We start from the raw sequence: 25,913 nt of genomic DNA, 5'->3' as shown, positions 1-25,913 counted from the left end.
GTATGCTGAATAGATGATCCCATTGTTTTCCATAGAGTCAAGGGTCACTTGAAGTCAATTAGAGGTTAGTTATAGGTGAGAACCTTTTTAAGTCTCACTCTCATCACTGAAGAAGTGGGAATTTGTTTGAACTCCAGCTTTCTTTGTATTTGCATGTACATCAATCATTGCTGCAAGCCCATTTTACTAAATTACACATTCTGATCAGCAATACTAAATGTAGATGAATATAGTATCCACAGTTGCTTATCATATTGGCAAGAAATCACCAAATCAATTGACTTTCTGGCTTTGCAAATCTTTTTTTAATAGCATGGATGCAACTGAATAGTCAAGTGGTGGGCCATCTTTGGAACTGTTGGTGAACCATGGAAGTGGAAAATGCCAAAATTGTCAAAAGACCAAGATGAAAGTTATCATAGCAAAGGAGAAGCAAAGCTATGTAGACCTGTTTGCATTGATAATCAATTGGAAGAAAGGAGGAGCCCTGTATGACTATGTGATCAAGCAATTACAATGGACTCTACCAAACCAAGTAAGTACTGTAAAAAGCCCATCCCATCCACTAATCTATCAGTTTTATTAAAATATTAGAAACTAGGTCAAAGTCATCCAAGGTCATCAGAGCCGCAATGAAGGTATGTTTCCTGGAAGTGTTGAAACCTGGAGTTCTAGCTGTAAAAGTTGAGTGCAAGCTTAGTATCCCAAGAGAGGATGAGATAAATCCATATGGTCCAGAATGAGAGAAATGTAATAACCAGCGAATATGGGCAATTTTAGCTGGCAATTACACTAAAGGATGGTAAGATTAGGAGAAGATAAAGCATAAGTACTAAAAATCAAACAATAGAATATGTTTGATCTCAAAAGTAAACCAGCAAAAGAAGTTGACCTATAGCAGATTACAAATGAACAAGAGAACCAATATATACTCCTGAATGTAACTGAGCTATTAAAATGTGTGTGTGAAAAAAGGTACGTTGTATGAAGTTTTAATTGCATACTTCCACTATAGCAATAACTTGCTCAGAGAGATGACTGTGTACAAGGGGTGATCTTCATTTAAGCCAATGAAGTTTGAGTTGGAGACACAGTATTAAACACTTAGTAAAATTCAGCCTGAACAGCTGGTGAATCCTTATCACAATTTATACACCTTTTTAAACATTTCAAGAAACTTATTCGCACAGCTGCCACCCTAACACACAACACAGTAAGTCAAAATACTAATAACTTGAAAAAGTAGTGGGTAGAGAGTACATTTCTCCTTCATTTTTCTAAACTAGGTCAAATCTCCTTCAATCGTCCTGATTTTCATATCATCTGTACTTTAACTTGTAAGTACTCATAAACATCCTAACTTACAAAATCGAAAATGATAGCTGGAAATTAGCCAAAAACAACAAGTTCGGTGGCTCATTTTAGGCATTTTTTTGGCGGATGTACATTACCTAATTGTAGTATGCTACCTTAAGCCTCGTGAAATTTTTCTTCTTCTCCTGAGGTAAACTAAACTACAAAGCATTAAAATATCTGTAATTTTTTTCTGTTTGATCCCGTATATCAACTTTTTAAGAGCTCAGTTGGGTCAAATTTGAGCTTGAAATGGATTTCTGCTCTAGCCTCGTTGCTGTGCTTTCAATCCATCTGTTTCTTACATTCTCTGGAAAAATTCCTTCTGTTGATTATTTTGTACTTCAAAAGTCCTTTATTATGCACAAACCTGTCTCCAGGTTTTGCGAGTCCTTTCTAAGGAGATGATAATCGGGCTGGGAGAGGAGGGTCCCAGACCTGGCATAGAGCAAAAGAAACACTAAATATAAATTTGATCTTATTTGGGATGTAAAGAGTATAAATTCTTCAAGGAGATAACTGAACTGCAGGATAAAAGTTTACAACTGGCAGAAAGCAATTGAGATTGTAAAGTAGGTGTTTTTAGGTGTTTATTGATTGAGATTTCATTATAGAGGGCGCCCTCTAAACACTGCCTTGTGTTAAATAAGGTTAAAACTAGCCTCACAATTGACTAGTCAAGGACTGCTATACCACATTTTCCTGTTACATTTACATTTAATGCATATTTGTTCAATTCTACACCTTTCCCATGGTCTGCAAATAAGTAAAAGGGGGTTGGTGTTTACCGAGAAGAAGCAAAGTACATCACCAACTAACACTAAGAGCTGGATTAAGCCAGGCCATGCCCATGTCAGGGCACATTTTGGGAGAAGCCAGTATATATTATATTTATGCATCTGAACCATGCAAATTGAGGTGTTTAGTTGTACTGTACCTTGCAGATATTTTATATACTTGTGTCTCAATTAAGGACTCACAAGTCAGAATTTGTTCTATGAATACTGTAAACCAGCCAATTATATAGACCTATATTGATGATTCTGCCATACATTTTTGACAACTACTGTAAGTTACACATAAGTATAGCCCAACACAATGTATTTTAATACAGAGAAGTAAAAATGATACCCAGACTGACAATGACACATGGTAGGAGCACTATGCGGGCTATACCTGGGACTATAGCATCCCAATTGCTAGTAACAGCAGAGATCTGTGTTATCCCGGGCTTACTTTCGTTCTAGTTCATTGTTATAACATTACTTACCTTCAGGTGTAAATTATGGGAGAAATCATGCTCTTCAACAACAACACTGACACGGCAGGGCTGAATCTGAACTGTATCAACTCTGGAACAATGAAATTCCAAGTATAATTTGCTAATTTGTACTGCCCAAACATTATCTATAGTTGTTCAACTGTGTTACTTTTGAATTACCATTGGTAAGTAAATTTCATGAAACTTCCTTTCCATAGTCCTTCAACTGTGGTAATGCAATCTTGAACTTAAGCCTACTGAAATATGTTGGAGACTTGGAGTAGCATCATCTTCACCATTCTTTAAAATAATGTCAAACATTACAAAATGCAACTTGCTATGTGAGACAAAAGCTCAGCCAAAAGTGAGTTATATATATGATCTCAACCCTGAAAATCCATTTTTTTAGCTAAATAAGAATTTCCCCACTCAAAATCACTCAAGCATGAAATCATGAAACATTTCACCTGAAATATCAACGGCTACAGTAGCCTGACCATGTTAGCCTATAATTTGCTTTTTTGGGGCTAAACTGAGAGAAATCACATTTCTTATAAGCGTACCACAAAATTTTATTCTTCTCCATTGACTAACACACTAAACTTGTCTTCCTTAGAGGGCCCCTAGAGCATAGAAGATATGCCCTTTATGGCATTCCTACCCATTTCCTCATAGCTGATGACTTGGCCTATCATGGCACTTGTTAATCCCATACCTTTAACGTCAAGATTTTAAGCTGCAAGGGATGAAAGTTTAGAGCAGTGGTCCCGCTCCTTTGAAATGGCTATCCAGGCAAAATCTCACCATTTCTACTTCATTTTTCTAAGATAGGTCAAATCTCCTTCAATCGTCCTGATTTTCATATCATCTGTACTTTAACTTATATTCTTAAAACTGTCCTAGTAATAAAATCAGTGATGATACCTGGAAATATGCCCAAAAATAATTTTCCTGAGGGTGGCCGATATACATTGCCTTATTGTGGTACACTGTCTAAGTGGTCAGTCTGATCATTTCATGCAATGTCTTTATTGAACAACTTTGCAACTGAACACAAATAAGTTCCAGACCTATAGTTGAAGTGAATATACTGCGCTTATAATATATCTTGGCGCTTTATACCCAATTAGGCAGTAACTTTGCTGATGTTCCAGTTCTAATATACAGCACCTATACTGTACCTGAGAGTGACAGAGTGACAATGGTTTATTCCCATCGTCCCCTCATCCCCATTTTACACTGCACATAACCAGTAAACAGTTTCCTACAGGAAATTTTACCACACTGTATTTCTCCTCAAGGGGTATTTGCATTTCCCCTTAAAGCAGTATTTTGCGTTGGGTCGCTTTTTTCCACCTTTTTAACATGTGCATCGATTTTTTTACATGTATCAATCATAAAACAGCAAACTAAGATACCATCCAAGTTTCACCCTGCCAAGAGCATTAATTAGCGAGTAATTAACGATTTATGGCGATAACGAGTAGAAGTGTCCTCAACAAAGTTTTCAATCTCCAAATCCACTACTTTGAATTCCACCAATCAGTGAATAGTATATTTATTCATGAGCATTTTGCGTTTGGTCGCCGTTTTCTACTCTTTTAACATGTCCATCAAGTTTTTTACATACATCAAATCACAAAACAGCAAACTAAGATATTAGCCAAGTTTTTCCCTGCCAACAACGTTAGTTGGCGAGCATTCCACATACAAAATTAATCGCATTCAGTTCCCCAAACCCACTAGTTTGAATTCAACCAATCAGAGATGCAGGTTTAGTTATGACCTGTAGCCAAATTGTTGCAAATTTTTCGACTTTTATGCCACCATTTGAAGTAAGATTTAAGTAGATAAGCTAATTATGTATGTCGTTATGGCATAGTGGAGTCAGTGAAGTTGAAAAAAATCATAGAAAAGGACGCAAAATACTGCTTTAAAGTCATATGTCGTAGCGTCTACCTACTGCCAAGTGATGTACTTTAAAATCCTAGGCTGCCTCTAGAGGTAATCTTTTCTCATGAGCTTTCCTATTTATTCAATACTGCTGTGTACTGTAGAAAGTAAAATGCAAAGTAACAAAGTACAGTTTACTGTATAGAGTAAATGTAAGTTTATCACGTAGAGGAAGCTGGAAAAACTCTGTTGCGATGCATGGTCAGAAAGTTCCTGTTCGAGCTGGCTCTTGCAAGTTAATTAGAAATTTTTGGTAGAACAGACAATAGCAGTTTGGTGTGAAGAGGAAGTGTCTTCGATATTTCTCCAAAGATGGGCGTGAACTTATGCAAACCTCAAATATCACATTTTACCAATATTTTGGGTATTTCAAGGTCAAATTCGGTCACAATTAAAAGGTTTATTTTTGGTTTTTAATACAAAACTAGTAAGATATGTATAGTTATGATGCAAAGAATGGGCTAAAACATCTTTTATATTAGTTATTAATGCTCTGATGAGCAGCTTAAAGTGGCATATATGAGAGTAACATCAGCCCTACAGAAACATGCATACAAGGGGAGATAGCACTAGTAACATTGTATAGATCTTCATTCAAGGAGACCATGTTAAACATTATTAGAATCTATTGAAATGTATTTATTAAAAGTGTTCTGTCTTTGACTCCCTCCCCCCAACACCCCCCCCCCCAACACCCTCCCCTAGTGCAATATGCAGATCATTGTATACAGTATATTACTGACTTTTACTGCAAAGAGACTGCATAGCACATGCATTCAAGGCATACTGAATTATTTGGTATGGTAATCTTCTGCTTCAAATTGTCTGTATGCATGCATAACCCAACCCCCCCCCCTTCCACTCACATCTTCTACCCAACCCTATATCAGAATAGAAAATGAATGTGTACCAGTGCATACATGCACAGTGTGTACTTTATATGTGTGTTCAGTACAGTGTTATTTTACACCAAGCACTAAATAAAAACACAGTTCCACTGTCCACAATCATGTGCAGTACACACTGTACATTTCATTTCATTTATTTGTTTCCACATTCAAAAGGTATTACAAAATAATAGAACAAAATGTATGTGACAAGTGGAGGAGGTCTGAGAAAGCCGAGGCTCTTTAGAGGCAGACCCGCCGCCCCCCCCCCCCAACAATATAAGAAAAGAAAAAAAAATGAATTGCACACACAAATAAACTATGTTACATTTAAGATAACATGATACTATTTAAATAATTATCATATTATATATACGTAATGACAAAAAAAGACAAAAAAACCCCCATATATACATGTAATGGTGATTCAATTCAATACTGTGCATATTTCAATGTCATATTAATATATTATATACTGGCAATGTAGTGTCTGCTTCTGCTATAATTCACTAAGTTAAAAGTCTTTTGTAACTTAAAATGAAGTTGACCAGTGTACATATGTAGTACATATAGTACACACTATACATATAGTACACACTATACATGTACAGTGTGAACTATGTATACATGTTCAGTACAGTGTTATTTTACACCAAGCACAATAAATGCATAGTCCTACTGTTTGCATGCAATCATGTACAGTACATACTGTACATGTATGTACTGGTCATTCAATTCAATACTGTGCATATTTCAATGTCATATTAATATATTACTTGCAATGTAGTGTCTGCTTCTGCTATAATTCACTAAATTAAAAGACTTATAGTATAAACTGAATGTTTAAGCAGTTTAACCTGTTATATTTAAATATATATATTTAAATTAGTTTAACCTGTACTTAACATGTACCTGTACACACATATAGAACACACTGTACATGTATATTCACTGGTTCACATTCATTTTCTATTCTGATATAGGGTCGGGTAGAGGATGTGGGTGGGAGGGGGGTGTATAAACTGAATGTTTAAGCAATTTAACCTGTTATATTTTAATATATATATTTAAATTAGTTTAACCTGTACTAAACATGTACACACATATAGAACACACTGTACATGTATATATGCACTGGTTCACATTCATTTTCTATTCTGATATAGGGTCGGGTAGAGGATGTGGGTGGGAGGGGGGTGAGTTACATGTAAACAGACAATTTGAAGTGCAGATTACAACTATATATAATTCAATACCTTGAGTGCATGTGTTATGCAGTCTCTTTGCAGTAAAAGTCAGTCACATACTGTATGCATATAAGAAGGCTAATTCTCAGGGCTTAATGCCTGATTATTGCTTTAATTCTTTTTAAAGGCATTGATCGAGACTCGCCCCAAACCGCGTGCAGCCATCTGAGAAAGTTAACTTTCCGTTGCTTGCAAGTGACGTTTTGTTTGTGTCGCTGCAAAATGCAGACAGTACAGTAATGAAACCTGATACGTTGTTATCTTTAGCTGGACCTGAGATGTCCATCGCTGTATTGCATGTACACTGTGCTTTGGTTATTGACCGCAGCTGTATGCACTGACTGACATACACTTGTGTCTAATTACCAATGGTAGCAAGCTGTGTGTGTGTATTTTCTGTGATCGATGGTGGTGTCTAACACTTCTGTTATACCTCATTCGATACTAGGTCAGATAACCGGCATTAGACGTTTTCTTGTGCGCGAGTCTTCACACCCTTTAAATTCCTGGCAAAAAATGCTGGCAACATATAGTAATAACATGCTGCAGTGGTGGATCCAGGGTTTATGAAAGAGGGGGATCATTTTAGGACATCACATGAGAGCACTGACAGCTTGTCTACATTGAAGGGGGGAGGGGGATTTCTGGGGTTTATCTCACAGAAAATTGTAAAAGAGGAGCCCTTCTACCCCACCCACCAAAAAAATCCAATGTACAATAATTTACAATTATGCACACACAGAATTAGGGGACTCAATCAGCCTGGTTGGGCATCCCCTGGATCTGCGCCTGGTGTGTGTACCTGTGTATGTATATGAAACATTTACCACTTTGTAATTCACTTAGAGAATCATCCTGCTCTCTTTCCATATAAATGAATCATATGTGGGCCACATGACCATTATTGGCTGCTGCCTGGATGGGCCATGGTACAGCAAAAAATTGGTGTATATTTAGATACCCTTTATCTAACAGGTATATATACTGCAAAAAAGAGATTATCCTTGTCTTTTTTCAATTTTGGATCCCCTATTTGAAGGAACCTAGACAACATACATGCACAGAGTGTGAAAGGTAGCACACATAACCTTGAATCCTGGTCATAAACCAACATAACATGCCCATCCAACCCTTAGTCTCTTTTCACATGCATATTCAGGGTACCCAGTTCAGTGGAGTATAGCACTGATGGGTCAAAGTAAACATTGTCAAAGTGCAGTGCAATACAATAAACTAGGCTCATACTGTATCACTCATACTGTATCACTGCAAGATGCCATTTATTATGATAATGTCACAAATCAATTTGTATCACATGATCACTGCTTTTTGCAAATTCTCACTTTGTAACAAGAAAATGACAAGTTAAGACCAAATTTTACAGTTGTTCCCGCATTAAGATTACTTCATTTTTCGAATTTGTGAACAGGAGAGCATAAATGGTTATGTGTGAATTTGGGGAAGAAGATGTTATATCCATTGAAGGTTACGAAGTAGGAAGAAATTCCTTCCACACATTTTTTAGTTGCCCTATGGTTTACATTTCTTTAAATTTAATCTATTTGTATGTTGATTAGTGGCAATGGAACTAAGCCCTAAAATCTCTGATATGCTTTATCTCCCATCATGCAAGGTGAAGTCATCTGCCCCAAAGCAAACAAGATTATTTCACATATGTAGAACAAGAATCCAGCTCTAGTTGATTGTTGAGGTGTTCACCTTCACAAAAATACCATTAATATCGACACCTCTGGTTGACTGATGGTAGCCGATTTATATATTTTCCCTCATCTCACTTACTGTACATCCACATCACATCTCACATATTAAATGACTCACTTAAGCATTATTTTATACTAGTAGTTGGGAGAAAATCATCCTGGGACATTGTCACCCATATCGAAGATAGGGAATAAAATTAAAATTTTCATAATTGGACAGATCTCAAATATCAATTTTGATTTGAAATCTTGTAGAGCTCCTAAAATGTCATTAAATGGTGCAATTTTCCTGTTCATGAATTTGATAGTAAAAACTTCATTATTTCTTAACAGTTGCAGTATTGTCACAAGGTGACCAGCATGCCCACTGTCCGGAAAATTATGATGTTAGTACAGTAGATGTTGACAATTTCTGTGAGAGGTTGTCTTTATTTTGTCATCCTCCATGTTGCAGAGTTGTGGTTAATTAATTTTGTATCAAAGCAGGATATCTGGCGAAATGAGAACTGGTTGGCAATGTCCCACTCTTTCACACTCCAAATATGCAAAAAGTTAAAAGATTGTGGACAATACATGCACATATACAAAATGTGAATAGTGAATATAATGTTTAATTTAATAGAAATTGGTTCAATGTGTGTGAGACCATTTTCCATTCAAATTTTCAAAAGTAAACCAATTCTAGACCCAGTTTTAAATCACAGAGAAGAAAAGAAAAATATTCCCTGAATATTCAAGCTTTGTCTTCCAGCTACTAAGATTTACTTAGACTGGACAAGTATTATAAGGTGTACTGTACGTGTATGAGCCAAGAGGATTGTGCATCGTTAAAAGGACCTTATTCCCCAACCCCCCCCCCCTCCCCTTCAATCAAATCCTTTTTGTAACAACTACAAAACTTGCCAGAGGTTCTAACACTCTCAAAAGGATTTACAAAATGAAAAAAAAGGCACATCCTCCATGAAGCTCATTAAAAGAAACTTCTGTATTGGCACAAAATTATAGCATGCTGTAATTGCTAGAAGCTTCAGAAAGTACTTCCTTGAGGCCTTTTTTTTCCAAATTGTTCTCATCTAAATGAACACAATGACTGAATGTCCCAGTAAATTTCCTCTAAGGTGGTTATAAAACAGTTTAAGGAATTTGGATTATAACCACTGCTTTCATGACCATATTTCCTGACCTAATTGTCTTCTTTCATCCAAGTTTCAAATTTATGAAAACCCAGTATAAATACATGAATGTACATATTTATAAAACGGGATATGAAAACCAGTTAAGAGTAATAAAAATGAGAAAAGTCCCCAGAATCCTAGATTCAAGTACTACAGCTCAATACTGGTACTTTGTCTTGTACATGGCCAATGTCTACATAGCTGGGTTCTATATAGGCTACATAGCTAAGTAGTTGCATGTAACTGGTGAGTTTTCAGCTCTAGCACCTAACACTGCAGGAGTATGCTGCCCATAAATGTTTCAAGGTTAATGGCCTTGTGATGTGATTTTATAGTTACTGTGACTTCCAGAAGCACACATAGCTCAATGCCATTATGAGTGATGAGTGTGTAGCATTGTGTGTGTACACAGCTATTACAGATTTTGGGCTGATTCTTACTCATTGAGAAAATAAAATATGGTAGTTTTCTGCTCACACAAAGTACAAAACACTGAAGATCACGTTTTAATAAATTTGAATAACACAATGGCTGCTTTGTCAAAAGTTGTGATATCTCTTGTAACTGAAATGCCCCTCCTTACATATGAAGTATAACCTATCATTTCCAGTAGGTTTCAACTGGTTAAATCATGAGCTCACCTAGGTCAATGAGGGGATGGGCATTTTGGGGGTCTACTGGCAGGGGTACCCCACTAATGGAAATTACTGGAAATGCCCATCACTTACATATAGAGTCTTGCCAATCAGTTTCAAGTAGTTTTCAACTGGTTACCTCATGAGCTGACCTGGGTCTAGAAGGGATGGGCATTTTGAGGGTCTACTGGCAGGGGTACCCCACCAATATAAATTACTGGAAATGCCCATCCCTTGCATATGAAGTGATACCTATCATTTTCCAGTAGGTTTCAACTGGTTACCTCATGAGCTGACCTAGGTCAATGAGGGGATGGGCATTTTGTGGGTTTACTGGCAGGGGGACCCCCCCCCCCAATATAAATTAAGTGGAAATGCCCATCCCTAACATATGAGTGATACCTATCATTTTCCAGTAAGTTTTCAACTTGTTACATCATGAGCTCATCTAGGTCAATGGGGGATGGGCATTTTGGGGGTCTACTGGCAGGAGTAAGCCACCAATAAAAACTACTGGCAATGCCCATCCCTTGTATCTGAAGTCCTAACCAACATTTCCAGTAGGTTTCAAGTGGTTACCTCATGAGCTGACCTAGGTCAGCTGTGAGGGGTCAATTATTGATCACTGGCAGGTGTACCCCACCACCAATAATTATTGGCAATGGCCATTTGTTGCTCTTGGGGCCATACCTGACACATTGTACTTACTTTGATGTGGTTACCACGAAAGCTGATCTAGGTTAGCTAATAGGTGACCTTAAACTTGCTCTCCCAGCCACACCCAAAATAGCCAGTTTGCCAGTCGTCTGGTTTCATATACAGGAATGCACTGTGAACAATTTGATGTACCAGGCAATTGGTTACCTTCCCAGCTAACCAAACCCTCTGGGCTCCCGCTCTACTATGAGCGTATCAACCTAGCTAGTGCACGAGAAGCGTGCGAACGTTTCTCTGGTCTAGCCATCAACTATGCATTCAAATTGCACAAAATCTAACACAGCATAAATGCTCAATATGCTAGTTCTGTCAAAAAATTACACATGTGGATGCAAGCATATGGCCACTGAAAAAGATGCTGTAAACGTTCACGAAGGGGGCAAATTTTTGAGGTGATATTAGTTAAGTTATATACAACTCATCCCTACCAAATGTAACTTTTTAAACTTTTGATTTACTTGTGATTGATTTTCAGGGGCATGTGCAGGAATTTCCATGGGGGGGGGTCCAAAATGTTATGAAATGTAATGATTGCCCTACTGGGGGTCTTAGTGGAAATTTCCGTGGAGGGGGATTGTCCGGGGGAAAATTGTCATGGGTGGGAATTGTCCGGAGTGGGAATTGTCCAAGGGGCAATTGTCGGGCTTTGCAATTGTCCGGGTGGGAATCGTCCGGGTGGGAATCGTCCAGGGGGCAGTTGTTTGGGAACCGTCTTACTAACTATTGGATTTTTAGAGGAACCCATTTCCCATGATTGCGTCCATCAAACGAATGGGAATACTGGAACCTACCAACTGAAACGGAAAACTTGCATTGCTTCCATTTCTGTTTTTTGTAATCATGTTTTTTTACACAAATCAAAATTAACTAACATAACAAAAGTATGAAGCTAATAAAAAACAGTTAAAATTAGAAACCTTCAACCCAGCTATTGAGACAGTTGCGGTGTTTATAAACAGAGCACATTGACTGCACATGAGGTACACACTCTCGTGTACACCTACACATATATGTACAGTAGGTATTTACGCAGTCTGGGAGTTTCTAGCAACACAGTTATATGTGAGAATAATGCATGGATGGCATGAGTTTTGATTGGCTAGTTTTTAGCTCATACTAGTTTGAGCTATAGCCATGTTGCAGCTCTATCCTATGTGACTATTGATCCACCTATAAAAAAATACATATATGTTGCTTAGTCCTTGGTGGATAAACGAAGAAACTTGTACAGTGATTATCAAGTAAGGTAGCATCAGTGGTATTCAAGAAAGTTGAGGTCACAGGTCAGTTAGGGGTCGATAATTATCAGGGGTTTTTGTCAACACACAAAATATGCTTCCCTTCTCACGTTAAAAATGGTTGATGGTGACGGTTGGTCAAAATTATCATAGGTTAATGGCCTATTTAGCATGTTCAGAAATTTTCATTTGGACAGGATCTATTTGGGGTACCTTTACATTTGTCACCATAAGTTAATGCATTTAGAACTTTTTCAGGTGTAGGTTTATATAATGGACCTATCAATTGTATGATGCACCCTCGGACCCACAGGATAGGTGCCTCAATATTTAAAATTATTTAAAATTTAAAATTAAGCTGGACATTTGACACATCCTTGCATAGTAAATTTGATACATTGATGCATGTCGTTGACCCACATCAAATTTACATTAATTGACTGACCATTTGCTGCCCGTGAAAGATTCTTTGTGGCACATTGATGCACCTTGACACACTTATTGTAGTTGTAATGGTGCACCAAATGTCCACTTTGACGGATGCCTTAGTCACATAAATCTTTGGACATGATGCACATTTAATGCACCACTCCAGGGGTGAGGGGGATGTCACTGAGTCCCTCTTACAACTGATAGGTACATAGTCATAGTACAGCCATATACCACCAGGGAGTTGTTATGGAACAACTCCCTGATACCACAGCCTGTGTCAAATACACATTAGTGTGCATGAGAGGGAATCAGTTAAGTTGATTGATTATTCCTCTCACTGTTTACATGTGATTGTAATCTGAATATGTGAACAAGGCCATGGTGTTTGCCAATTCATGGTCTGCCTGGTAATCATATCACATTACATGCCTTTAATACTAGTTGAGTTGAAACTGATCAGAACTGAGCCTTTAATTGGTAAGTGGGTCATTATTGCCGGTCCACAGCACGAACCACAGTATTCAGTTACATTTTGTTGACCTGATCTGAGTTCATTTCCTTTTCAGTAATGTGAATTTATATTGCTTATAGAGAGGAGCATAAACATTGCAGTGAAAATGTTTACTAAAAATAAGTTTCCAATCAAAATGAAAGTTAAAAATTTAAGAAAAACTGTTGTATTTAAGTACATTTTACCACTTTAAGATTGTTAAAGCTTTTTTCCACAAATATCTCTTTTTGCAGACTCGGTTAGAGTATTAATTTGCTGTATATTGTTGTGCATTGTCTGAAAGTTTACGCCCCCCCCCACCACCCACCTTTCTACATTGACCTTGCAAATGCAATCTCCTCTAAATAAATATCACATTACTTAGTATTAGTTTATGCACCATTGGTGCTCTTGCTTTTATTTATCATGGATGTCTTAACAATATTTTAAAGAAACACCAAAGTTCTGCTTCATATCCCTTATCCTATGATGAAAATACATGTAAGTTTCATTTTAGTTAATAATTATTTTGGCCTCTGAATAATTTTTTTAATTGTGACCAAATGAAAATTGAAGAATAATTATAGTCAAGTGGGGTAAGAAAAAACAATTTACCTAAAGTTTGCTCTAAAAATTGATGAGTAAGAGACCTGTATTGTTTCGGTTGCAATGTTCAAGTGTGTAGAGTGGGATTCTCTTCAAGAGAATCTAACAAAAATAACTATTTTGTAAATGGAAAGTGTCGTTTTTTTGAGAAAAATGTTGTTTTTTTTTTTACCCCCAAAATTTGCTTAATTCGGGGTAAAAAAAAACAGTGCCGGGGTAAAAAAAAACAATGCTAGAAAACAGCTATTTTCTTCATGAATGTATCTTAAAATCATGTTTGCATATAATTACATCTAAGTATGAGCTATTACCTTTACATGAAAATGGAAAAAAATTGTGAAATTGTCTTAATTCGTAATTATGGATGGCTCGTGTCATGTCATGCTCAGCCATATTCATACTGTACAGTGTGTATATGATGCTACACAAATGTGGTGTAATATAGTAGAAACATTAGAGTTGAGCCAATTTCAGTTACTTCTGCCCAATTATTTAACATTTTTGACACATGACAGACATGAAAACTATTTGCCTAACCTCTAAAATCAACATTATGGAAAAATTTATCCATTCGGGCAAAGTAGGGAGTACATTGGAGCCGGAAAGTACTTGTTTTTTTTACCCCATTCGCATCATTTTTTGGGGGTAAAAAAAAACAAGGCCCCCCCCCATGAAGCGTGAATGAAGTTGGAGTAATTCTACCATGGGGGAGTGTAATATCACTAACTGCTATGCTGTAACTGCTGGAATAATCTCCACATCATAGAAGCTGGGTATGCAGGAGAAAGTTTCGGATATGTGGTACAAACTTCAAATTTTGCTCGTTTAGCATTCGCTTGATTCGATGAAGCGCTGATTGGCAGCGAAGTGACATAGGGTTCCAGAAATTATATAATAATAAACTAGACATATAGGGCTATCACCCAAAATAAATTGGAACTTTGGCTAAATATTCCCCTTCTATAAAAAGGGTTGTTTTTTTTTACCCCAACTGACTATAAGTGTTTTTACTGATAGAAACAAAATCTTGTGCATATTATTAATGGTGTATTTACGCATGTGCAGTTGACAAACTGTTCATCCTACTCCAGCATTACTGATACAAATGTCAAGATGTCCGACAAGCTTAAAGTTACTAAGGTAGTATCAATCTATAAGCAAGGTCATACAGATGACATTGCTAACTATCAACCAATGACAGGGTTTTCGTCTGTTTCAAAAGGTTTTGAAAGATTTATGTGTAATAGCGTAATGGTTTCCTCAACAAACATTGCATTTCATCTAATATTAAGTAAGGTCTTCACCAAGGTCTTTCTACTGAACTGACACTGACATTGATGTAATCAACAAACTCATCCATGTTACTATTAACAATCATTCTCTGACGCAGTGTTCTAAGACTGCTTCAAAGTCTTTGATACCATTGACCACTATATAATTTTTACAAAACTATACATATGGTTTCCCTGGAAATTTGTAAGGCTGGATCAGAAGCTAGATTCAAACAACAGAACACACATTATGAGTTTCCAAAAATTACAATACTGATCTGTTAGATATCAGTCTATCCTTGAGCCTCTGCTTTTCATAATTTATGTTAATGATCAAAAAATTATTTCTGAGAATATCCATGTTAGTTCTTTATCATTTCAGTGGTAGTGATCCTCATTCTCTAGAGATTTTTGTCAGCAGAGGACTAAGTCCTTTTTGGAATAGCTTAAAAAAAGTTAACCCTTAGTAAGACTAATGACATGGCTTTTTGTACACATGTTTACATGTTTTAAGTATTTAAATTGACAGTCAAAGCTTCAATCCAGTTAACAGTGTAAACTTTTTGAGGTCTACATTGGTTCAGACTTGGCGTGGCATTTAGGGGAGTCAATTGTTGAGGGGCACAAAAAGTTGAAAGTTTATGTGATGTCTATGCATTTTAATGTTGAATGGGTAAAATAAGCATAAATGCCGTACAATTGCCTTTTCTTAAACAGGGAATCTGATTTCTTGAGTCATCGAAGCTCATTGAAGGTTAAATTTGTATTGTAAATTATTGTTTTATTCCAGATGGAGAAGAAAGTAGTGACAGCCAGAAGGATGTTCATGACAATCCCCAGGCATGGGTACATGAAGCAATGCTAGAAGTTGGTAAAGGTGTGTTCATATTAATAATTAACTACAAACTAAGATGCTATGATGACAAAGATTCAGTGCCTTTCATAATGCATTTTTGGTTCCTTGCTAAAAGCAACCTACCTGTATGTATTCAGGTTGGCATGTGTGTGTGCGTTTGTTTTTCTATCTGACCGAGGACTTGAACAAAAGCATTCCAGGTCCTCGGTTGTGCTCTCTAAAGAATCACCATATCCTTGGAAGAATTCTATTGTATGGGGTATTGATAAGTTTAGGATACGTGAATTTGAACAACGGAAAATACAATGGGGTCCTCGGTCGGAATGTATTACAAACGTGTGTGTGTGTGACGCTTGAGCTTGTATGCACGATAACTCAACAAGGGGATGACCGATCATTACCATACTTAGTGGGTGGGTGACCCATAGTAAGTAGATGGACTCTATTGATTTTGGTGCTCATTTCATGAATATTAATGATGTCACAGGGTCAAATGTGAAAAACTCCAAATTGCAATAACTTGGCTTCTATTAGTCGGAACTTCATCAAAGTTAGTATGATGATATTGGTAGATAGTCTTTAAAAAATGATGTGTGTTGCAGGAATGATGCATATTTATGAGGGGGAGGGCTTAGCAATATGTTGGTATGAAAAGTTTGTATGCACGATAACTCAACAAGGGGATGACCGATCATTACCATACTTAGTGGGTGGCCCATAGTGAGTAGATTAACCCTATTGATTTGGTGCTCATATCATGAATATTAATGAGGTAATGGGGTCAAATGTGAAAAACTCCAAATTGCAATAACTTGGCTACTATTAGTCGGAATTCCGTCAAACTTGGTATGATGATATTGGTAGATAGTCTTTACACACTGATGTGTGTTGCCAGTGATATCATGCATATTTATGAGGGGGCGGGCTTAGCAATTTTTCGGTTTGAAAAGTTTGTCCAGATAACTCAACAAGGAGATGACCGATCATTACCATACTTAGTTGGTGGGTGGATCATAGTGAGTAGGATAACCCTATTGATTTTGCTGCTCATTTCATGAATATTAATGAGGTAATGGGGTCAAATGTGAAAAACTCCAAATTGCAATAACTTGGCTACTATTGGTCAGAATTTCGTCAAACTTGGTATGATGATATTGGCAGATAGCCTATACACATGTTGTAAGTTGCAATTGATATGATACAAATTTATGAGAGGGCAGGGCTTAGAATTACTTTGGTAACAAAACTCTGTGTGCATGAATTGCTGTTGTTGTCATAGCTAGGGCTTTCTTAGAAATTTCCCTATGAATGGAACTAATGAACAGCAGCAAGGAACCATGAAATGTTTTCATTCTGGTTATTCCTGCTTAGCATAGCTCCAATATATGGCTAGAAATGTATGCATGTTCATGACCTCGTTATAATATTGTTTATGAAAGTTACCAAGACTCTTTTATGGCCGGCTGAAATGACGTGATATCATGAACATTTCCATCAAATGTTGTTTTCAGCAACTGCTGACTCTCTCTATCATCCATATCTATGATTTTAATTCCACTTTGTTATGTTGAAAGTGTTAATCTTTGCAGATATGTTTCCCATAAATTTAGCCTTAACATCAGGGGTAGTCCATAGAAATAAAGTGTTATTTCCAAAGAAGCCTTTTAATGTAGTGAGTAAGATAATGGTAAACATATTGTATAGGTGTGAAGTATAAGGTGACATCATCAATTAACTTAAATGTAGTTCATACTATATCAGTTCTAGAAATAAATATTGTTTTTTATGTTCCTCCTGGGTCTGGCAATGTTCTGTGTTAGTCATAAGGGGGTTTGGATAATGCCAGTGTTGTTGAAAATATTAACTGCTAGTCATCATTACAGTCAATAGGCTATTTATGTCCAGTTTCTTTATACAATTTTATATACTGGCACACATTAAATGTAGAGAGTAATGAAGTACTGATACCATTGCCTCATTACTCTCTACATTTAAAGTGTGCTTACAGTCAAGTGTTCTTTTCCTCTTTTCCTGTAAAGGTTCGCAAATATTACAAGTGGAGTGGAAGGGACACATCTGCAGTCTAACAACACTTTAAAAATTTTTACAAGAGAAAGGCAAAAATGAAATTGCCAGGTAAGATTATACTGCAACTCAGGGAACTTTTCCAATTGTTACTTATCTGCTAACATCAGATTTACAGTAGCCTACATGCAACGTTCTTCGCATTGCAGCTGAACAGCGCAATGTACAGAACAAAGAGTCTGCTGTTCAAAGTTATCTTGTGTTACATAAAGATCACAAAACATACATGATGGCTTAACGATATATTAAAAAGATCTAATTTATAAGAAATTTCACCAGAAATTAGGGAAGAAATTAATCTGTACTCAAACACAGTTTTTGTTTTGACTACTGTAGCAACTGCAGCGTGGGATATGTCGCAATCTGCATTTGCTCAGATGACGTCACGTTTGCAACTTTTTAAAGTATATTTGAAATATCCATCCTAAATGATTAAAAATTGTTTCTCTGTCAAAACGTAATATTAGCATTCTCATACTTTGAGAACACATTTAGAAAATTATTTATCGTTTTTTAAGCTCACTTTCAAGGGCTACCAGACAAATCTTTTGAATTGTTTTTTTTGTATATAATAACACCAAATCTTTCACATCAAACTATGTCCTTTCATCAGTTTTAACAAATGTGCAGTAATCTAACTAGATGCATTTACTATTTTTGTTGCATTTTCAGGTCGGAAAGAAGTACTGGCTTTCCTTGAAAGTCACCCAGATTTAAAGTACGATTGGAAAGCATTCCATAACAAAGAAATGAATGAAGTTCGAAAAGCCCAACTGAGGGCCAGCCTAGAGACAGGGAAGAGGAATGGCATAAAAAGTAAAGTGGCCAAATAAAGAGGTGTATACAGTAAAATTTAAGTAATGATGTTTTGATGGTACCAGTTACTGCACACAAATAAAGGGGTGGATACAGTAAAATTTAAGTAATGATGTTTTGATGGTACCAGTTACTGCACACAAATAAAGGGGTGGATACAGTAAAATATAAGTAATGATGTATTGATGGTACCAGTTACTGCACACAAATAAAGAGGTGTATACAGTAAAATATAAGTAATGATGTTTTGATGGTACCAGTTACTGCACACAAATAAAGGGGTGGATACAGTAAAATATAAGTAATGATGTTTTGATGGTATCAGCTACTGCACACAAATAAAGGGTTGTATACAGTAAAATATAAGTAATGATGTTTTGATGGTACCAGTTACTGCACACAAATAAAGGGGTGGATACAGTAAAATATAAGTAATGATGTTTTGATGGTACCAGTTACTGCACACAAATAAAGAGGTGTATAAAGTAAAATATAAGTAATGATGTTTTGATGGTACCAGCTACTGCACACAAATAAAGGGGTGGATACAGTAAAATATAAGTAATGATGTTTTGATGGTACCAGTTACTGCACACAAATAAAGGGGTGTATACAGTAAAATATAAGTAATGATGTTTTGATGGTGCCAGTTACTGCACACAAATAAAGGGTTGTATACAGTAAAATATAAGTAATGATGTTTTGATGGTACCAGTTACTGCACACAAATAAAGGGGTGGATACAGCAAAATATAAGTAATGATGTTTTGATGGTACCAGTTACTGCACACAAATAAAGAGGTGTATACAGTAAAATATAAGTAATGATGTTTTGATGGTACCAGTTACTGCACACAAATAAAGGGGTGGATACAGTAAAATATAAGTAATGATGTTTTGATGGTACCAGTTACTGCACACAAATAAAGAGGTGTATACAGTAAAATATAAGTAATGATGTTTTGATGGTACCAGTTACTGCACACAAATAAAGGGGTGGATACAGCAAAATATAAGTAATGATGTTTTGATGGTGCCAGTTATTGCACACAAATAAAGAGGTGTATGCAGTAAAAAATAAGTAATGATGTTTTGATGGTACCAGTTACTGCACACAAATAAAGGGGTGGATACAGTAAAATATCAGTAATGATGTTTTGATGGTATCAGCTACTGCACACAAATAAAGAGGTGTCTACAGTAAAATATAAGTAATGATGTTTTGATGGTACCAGCTACTGCACACAAATAAAGGGGTGGATACAGTAAAATATAAGTAATGATGTTTTGATGGTACCAGTTACTGCACACAAATAAAGGGGTGGATACAGTAAAATATCAGTAATGATGTTTTGATGGTATCAGCTACTGCACACAAATAAAGAGGTGTCTACAGTAAAATATAAGTAATGATGTTTTGATGGTACCAGCTACTGCACACAAATAAAGGGGTGTATAAAGTAAAATATAAGTAATGATGTTTTGATGGTACCAGTGACTGCACACAAATAAAGGGGTGGATACAGTAAAATATAAGTAATGATGTTTTGATGGTACCAGCTACTGCACACAAATAAAGGGGTGTATACAGTAAAATATAAGTAATGATGTTTTGATGGTACCAGCTACTTCACACAAATAAAGGGGTGGATACAGTAAAATATAAGTAATGATGTTTTGATGGTACCAGCTACTGCACACAAATAAAGAGGTGTCTACAGTAAAATATAAGTAATGATGTTTTGATGGTACCAGCTACTGCACACAAATAAAGGGTTGTATACAGTAAAATATAAGTAATGATGTATTGATGGTACCAGTAACTGCACACAAATAAAGAGGTGTATACAGTAAAATATATGTAATGATGTTTTAATGGTACCAGCTACTGCACACAAATAAAGGGGTGTATACAGTAAAATATAAGTAATGATGTTGTGATGGTGCCAGTTATTGCACACAATTAAAGAGGTGTATACAGTAAAATATACGTAATGATGTTTTGATGGTACAAGCTACTGCACACACATAAAGGGGTGTATAAAGTAAAATTTAAGTAATGATGTTTTGATGGTACCAGCTACTGCACACAAATAAGGGGTGTATACAGTAAAATATGAGTAATGATGTTTTGATGGTACCATCTACAGCACACAGATAAAGAGGTGTATACAGTAAAATATATGTAATGATGTTTTAATGGTACCAGCTACTGCACACAAATAAAGGGGTGTATACAGTAAAATATAAGTAATGATGTTTTGATGGTACCAGTTACTGCACACAATTAAAGAGGTGTATACAGTAAAATATAAGCAATGATGTTTTGATGGTACCAGTGGCTGCACACAAATAAAGGGGTGTATACAGTAAAATATAAGTAATGATGTTTTGATGGTATCAGTTATTGCACACAAATAAAGAGGTGTATTCAGTTAAATATAAGTAATGATGTTTTGATGGTACCAGCTACTGCACACAAATAAAGGGGTGGATACAGTAAAATATAAGTAATGATGTTTTGATTGTACCAGCTACTGCACACAAATAAAGGGGTGGATACAGTAAAATATAAGTAATCATGATTTGATGTTACCAGTAACTGCACACAAATAAAGAGGTGTATACAGTAAAATATAAGTAATGATGTTTTGATGGTATCAGTTATTGCTCACAAATAAAGAGGTGTATTCAGTTAAATATAAGTAATGATGTTTTGATGGTACCAGCTACTGCACACAAATAAAGGGGTGGATACAGTAAAATATAAGTAATGATGTTTTGATGGTACCAGCTACTGCACACAAATAAAGGGATGGATACAGTAAAATATAAGTAATGATGTTTTGATGGTACCAGCTACTTCACACAAATAAAGGGGTGGATACAGTAAAATATAAGTAATGATGTATTGATGGTACCAGTAACTGCACACAAATAAAGAGGTGTATGCAGTAAAATATACATAATGATGTTTTGATGGTACCAGCAACTGCACACAAATAAAGAGGTGTATACAGTAAAATATAAGTAATGATGTTTTGATGGTATCAGTTATTGCACACAAATAAAGAGGTGTATACAGTAAAATAATGTCTTGATGGTACCAGTTATTGCTCACAAATAACGAGGTGTATAAGGTTAAATATAAATTATGTTGTTTTGATGGTACCAGTTACTGAACACAAATAAAGAGGTGTATACACTTAAGTATAAGTAATGATGTTTTGACTGTACCAGCTACAATATGAATAATATTATATGTGCATGATGTATCAAATGTATAACTTGCATTTTGCAAAATGTGTCCAAAAACTTCCTTTTTATGTAATTATTAAATGTTTCTTTGTAAAGTTAGTTTCTCAGATGAAGTCAAGTTCAAACACCCAAACAATGTTGCATTGATTTTCATCTATACCTTTACACCAAAAAATTACACAAAATGCAGCAACTAAATTGACTAATCTTATTATTAATTTGAATGTTTGTGGAATCAATAGAGAAGACCAATTTGTTCCTGTCACATCTTTATTGTGTATTCATTTGTAGTATCTCTGGTTTTCTTCATGACTCTGGTTTTGATTTCAACCATGGTAGACGAACAACTATCATTTTCATTGAATTGAAGAAAACATCACAAAATAAAGGAGCTTTGTTTATCCACACTTCCTAGTTTGTTAAAAATTTAACTTGCATATCCTGATTTGCACAATGGTATTTACTGATCCATTCTTTTTCCATTATGCTGTGTTAATAATTACATTTCATAATGAGCCACACTTTTTTCATGTAAAAAGCAATGTTTCTCACTTGGCACATAAATTGTTTGTACGTCAAATTGTGTTAAGTGTAGTAAAAGGCCTTGTAGGAATAAAGAAATTGTATGAAAATACATCCTAAAGAAAATAGTTAAAGGCTCTGTGTACTGTGCAGTTTCCTTGAAGAACAGAAAGTGATAACTGATGTTAGACAACCCCAGCCCATGGACATGAACCTCAGCCAGAGAACTTCCACACAGAGAATGGCACAGAAAACACCTAACCCTGGTAATTCCCAACTATCTTAAACTCATACCCCCTAGCATTTTCTGATCAATTTGGTGGGGCAACTTTATTTGTCTGAGGAGAGAGCTTTTGCATCAAACTGATTTTAAAATGTCCTTTATTAGTGATGAACATACTTTGAAAACTGGAAAGCAGGTTTTCAATTGGCCAGGACGCTGCTTACCAGCTGAGCTTTCTTTTACTTTTGTCAGTCTATGGCTTATTGTGCTCCAAGCCCTTTTCATGTTCACAGTGAATGTAGCTGATGTAAGGTGAAATGGGGTACCCCTCCTATTATTTCTTGGTAGAAGACATCCGTAAATGTAGCAATTTGCAAATGTTGTTATTGATGCAAAGCATTTCATGTCGCAGTGTGATTTGACACCACTGTCCTCAGGTACGCAATGAGCAGGGACATCTCAGAGGGGGCAAGTGGGGGTGTCTCACTCCCCAATCTTGGTAAAACTGACAGTAGTTGGAAAATTTGAGTGCCGCAGTCGGAACTTGCCGACTGTCGCACTATAATTTACCTAGGCCTATTCATATATTCTTGTGATTGTGAATGGCCTAAAAATTTCGGTTAAGATTGACCTTTAATCAGTCATATTTACGTTTTCCTTGCCACTTTGAGAAATTGTTTCTCGCGATCTTTATACTCCACCGTACAAAACTTCGTAAGATTTTGAATACTCTAAAAAAAAATGCCTAATAGAACATCTGTACAACGTTCGCCAGCTTCAATGTGGTTTATCTATGTACTAATTTTGCTATTGGGTGGGATGATCCTGTTCGCTAGCAGGCTGGCTTCAAATAAGTTCAGGATATATTTGGTCTGTGGAATACAATAAAACACTCAATGCTAATCTACGGAAGCTTAAAAGTGCCATCAACATAAGGAAAACTTTGCCCCATGAGTTGGACATTTTTCAGTAAATTGTTAAAATAGCAACAATAGAATCTTATCAAAAATCAGGAAAATGTTGGATTGCTCAGTTGCTTTAACTGAGCAATCCAACAATTTTCTGCAAAATGTTTAATTGACAACTTATCATACCTCGTCAATTGGACAGTTTGCTGCAAAATGTTCAATTGTTCACTTCATTCCAACTGAGCAATTGGACATTTTTCTGCAAAATGTTCAATTGACATCTTATCGTATCTCGTCTACTCAACATTTTCTGCAACATGCTTAATTTTTCACTTAATTCAAAATGCTCAGTTGGAATGAAGTGAACAATTAAACAAATTTCATGTAAGTGATGAATAGCCCACCCCTTCCCCAAGAAATAATATTAAGCGCGCTAGGAAAAAGCACTGTATTTTTGGCAATTTACTATGTCGTCAAATAATTTGTTGCCAAAAAAAAAGAGATTTTTTGAGAAAAAGTGGTCCAGGAAAGAACGTGGACACGAAAACCAAACTACCGAACGACTGATCCGCTTCCAACCCCAGTCCCCTTGCACCGGTACTGTGACTGTTACATTAACATAGCTTTTGTAGTAAGTAGTCTATGTAGCCTTCAAGCAGATAAATTATACTCAGTTGCTTATTTGGTTAACCAGAGTGATTAATAAGTTTGTGAAGTGAGGGCCAGTGGAACAAATGTATCGAAAAAAGGTTGAAAAGTGCAGTCGCGAAAGATGGGATGTCTGACTGACAACTGACCGTAACGTTGACAACAGAGATTTCTTTTTCCTTTAACCTGTTTCAGGAACATTCAATAATTTTGAATTCAAATTCATCAATATGTACAACCTAATTCATAAATCAAATTAAGTTCTATTAATGCAATAATTCAAATTAAATTTAAAAAAAAGGAAACTAAATAGTGAAAAAAAGTAATTTAATTACACTGAGAAAAAGGTACACAAAGAAATAAAGACCTGCAAGCAAATTACAACAACCATCAACTACTTTAAATCAAAGGACATCCCTCCCTCATAATTAACACATCATACAAATGACCTGGGACGTGATATTTCAGGTCTGCACTTCCATTTGTTTTAATAACAAGGGAGCTATTTACTATATGGGTCAAATTTTCGAGGTGAGTGGTCGGAGTCTGGCCCTCAGCCCCTAAAGTTATGTTAAAAAGAATACAGAGGTCTACTATGTGCACAAGATTTTTCATAGGGGTATAACCTGCCAGTGTTTCAAATATTCCCTACGGAGTAGGTGGTAAGGGAGGGGTGAGATTGAAGCAACTCGACGAAAGCCGTAGCCCCTGTAATCAACCGCACACCATGTATCCCAAGTAGTGGCCTCCAGTCTTATCTTCGATAGTTATATAGTTCGATGCAATAATATAATTTAAAGGAAAATTCGTGGTTCAGCGGTTAGAGTGTCCGCCTCACAATCCTTAGGTTCCAGGATCAAAACTCCGTCAGGAGCCAGATTCTCTTGGCCTATTCATAAATCGCTGCAGTGCAGTGGTGATGTGCGGAGTCTTCCGTGGATTTGGTATTTCTGGTTTGTGATCTTGGGAAAAGGGATTTGTGTCTGTTCTTTTCTTGCTTTCGAAATAAATTTGTTCGCCATGACTGCACTGCAGTGAAGTCGAATGGTGTGCTTTTGTTTACCCCAGTATATGAGAAAGTGGTCAGATGTTGGAGCTGTCGGATGGGGATTTTAAAAGGCGGTCCCGGGAGCAGGAATGGGAGAGAATTCACACTCCTGCCTCGTTATCCTCTGAACAATTATCGAAAATAGAAGGCTTGAAGTAAGCCGGTGTTCATCCATGATCTAACACGTATAGGGTCTCAAATAAGCTACTGTAAAGTTCCTGATCCTTGGGTAACTTAACTAAACTAATAATTAGCCAGAGTGAATACTGTTATGCTGGAAAACTAATAAGGTATTAAAGTGGTCGCAATCCCCGCCCCTACCAACAACGCCCCTGGTAGCTTTCCTTTACCTATTTCCGTATACGAGACGCTCGAACGTTTTAGAACAGAGGGTTGGGCTAGAGTTGCCCACGAAAGAGGGGAAGGGGAAAGGGAGGTAGGGTAAGTGCGACCGTGTGAGTAGTTTTTAGCCCTTTTATTGCGCTTTTAAATGTGCCCCTCACAGTCCTGATGATATAATATTAAACTTATCATAGTTTATATTATTGATCATTTTCATGTAT

The 25,913-nt window shown here is 36.3% G+C and overlaps 2 protein-coding genes and 1 long non-coding RNA gene across 24 annotated transcripts in view; 2 read left to right on the top strand and 1 right to left on the bottom strand.

Moving 5' to 3' along the window:
- LOC139979854 (uncharacterized) overlaps positions 1–25,370 on the top strand; it is a 28,939-nt gene extending 3,569 nt beyond the window's left edge. For 4 of the 12 annotated variants that reach the window (XR_011797377.1, XR_011797376.1, XR_011797372.1 and 1 more), the window contains 5 exons: positions 36–75; positions 313–535; positions 15,777–15,863; positions 17,882–17,978; positions 18,600–25,370. This is a non-coding gene — a long non-coding RNA (uncharacterized lncRNA). Of the gene's footprint in view, positions 1–35; positions 76–312; positions 536–2,629; positions 2,800–15,776; positions 15,864–17,881; positions 17,979–18,599 lie in introns of all 12 variants that reach the window. The other 8 variants (XR_011797375.1, XR_011797378.1, XR_011797373.1 and 5 more) reach the window with 3 other exon arrangements.
- The window catches only part of LOC139980268 (clotting factor C-like), a 140,397-nt gene that overhangs the window by 50,964 nt on the left and 63,520 nt on the right, over positions 1–25,913 (bottom strand). The window lies entirely within an intron of this gene.
- The window catches only part of LOC139979865 (uncharacterized), a 56,233-nt gene that overhangs the window by 9,228 nt on the left and 21,092 nt on the right, over positions 1–25,913 (top strand). The window lies entirely within an intron of this gene.

This window comes from Apostichopus japonicus, chromosome 14 (genome assembly GCF_037975245.1).
Source record: "Apostichopus japonicus isolate 1M-3 chromosome 14, ASM3797524v1, whole genome shotgun sequence".
Lineage (NCBI taxonomy): Eukaryota > Metazoa > Echinodermata > Holothuroidea > Aspidochirotida > Stichopodidae > Apostichopus > Apostichopus japonicus.
This window is presented reverse-complemented; position numbering and strand designations above follow the sequence as displayed.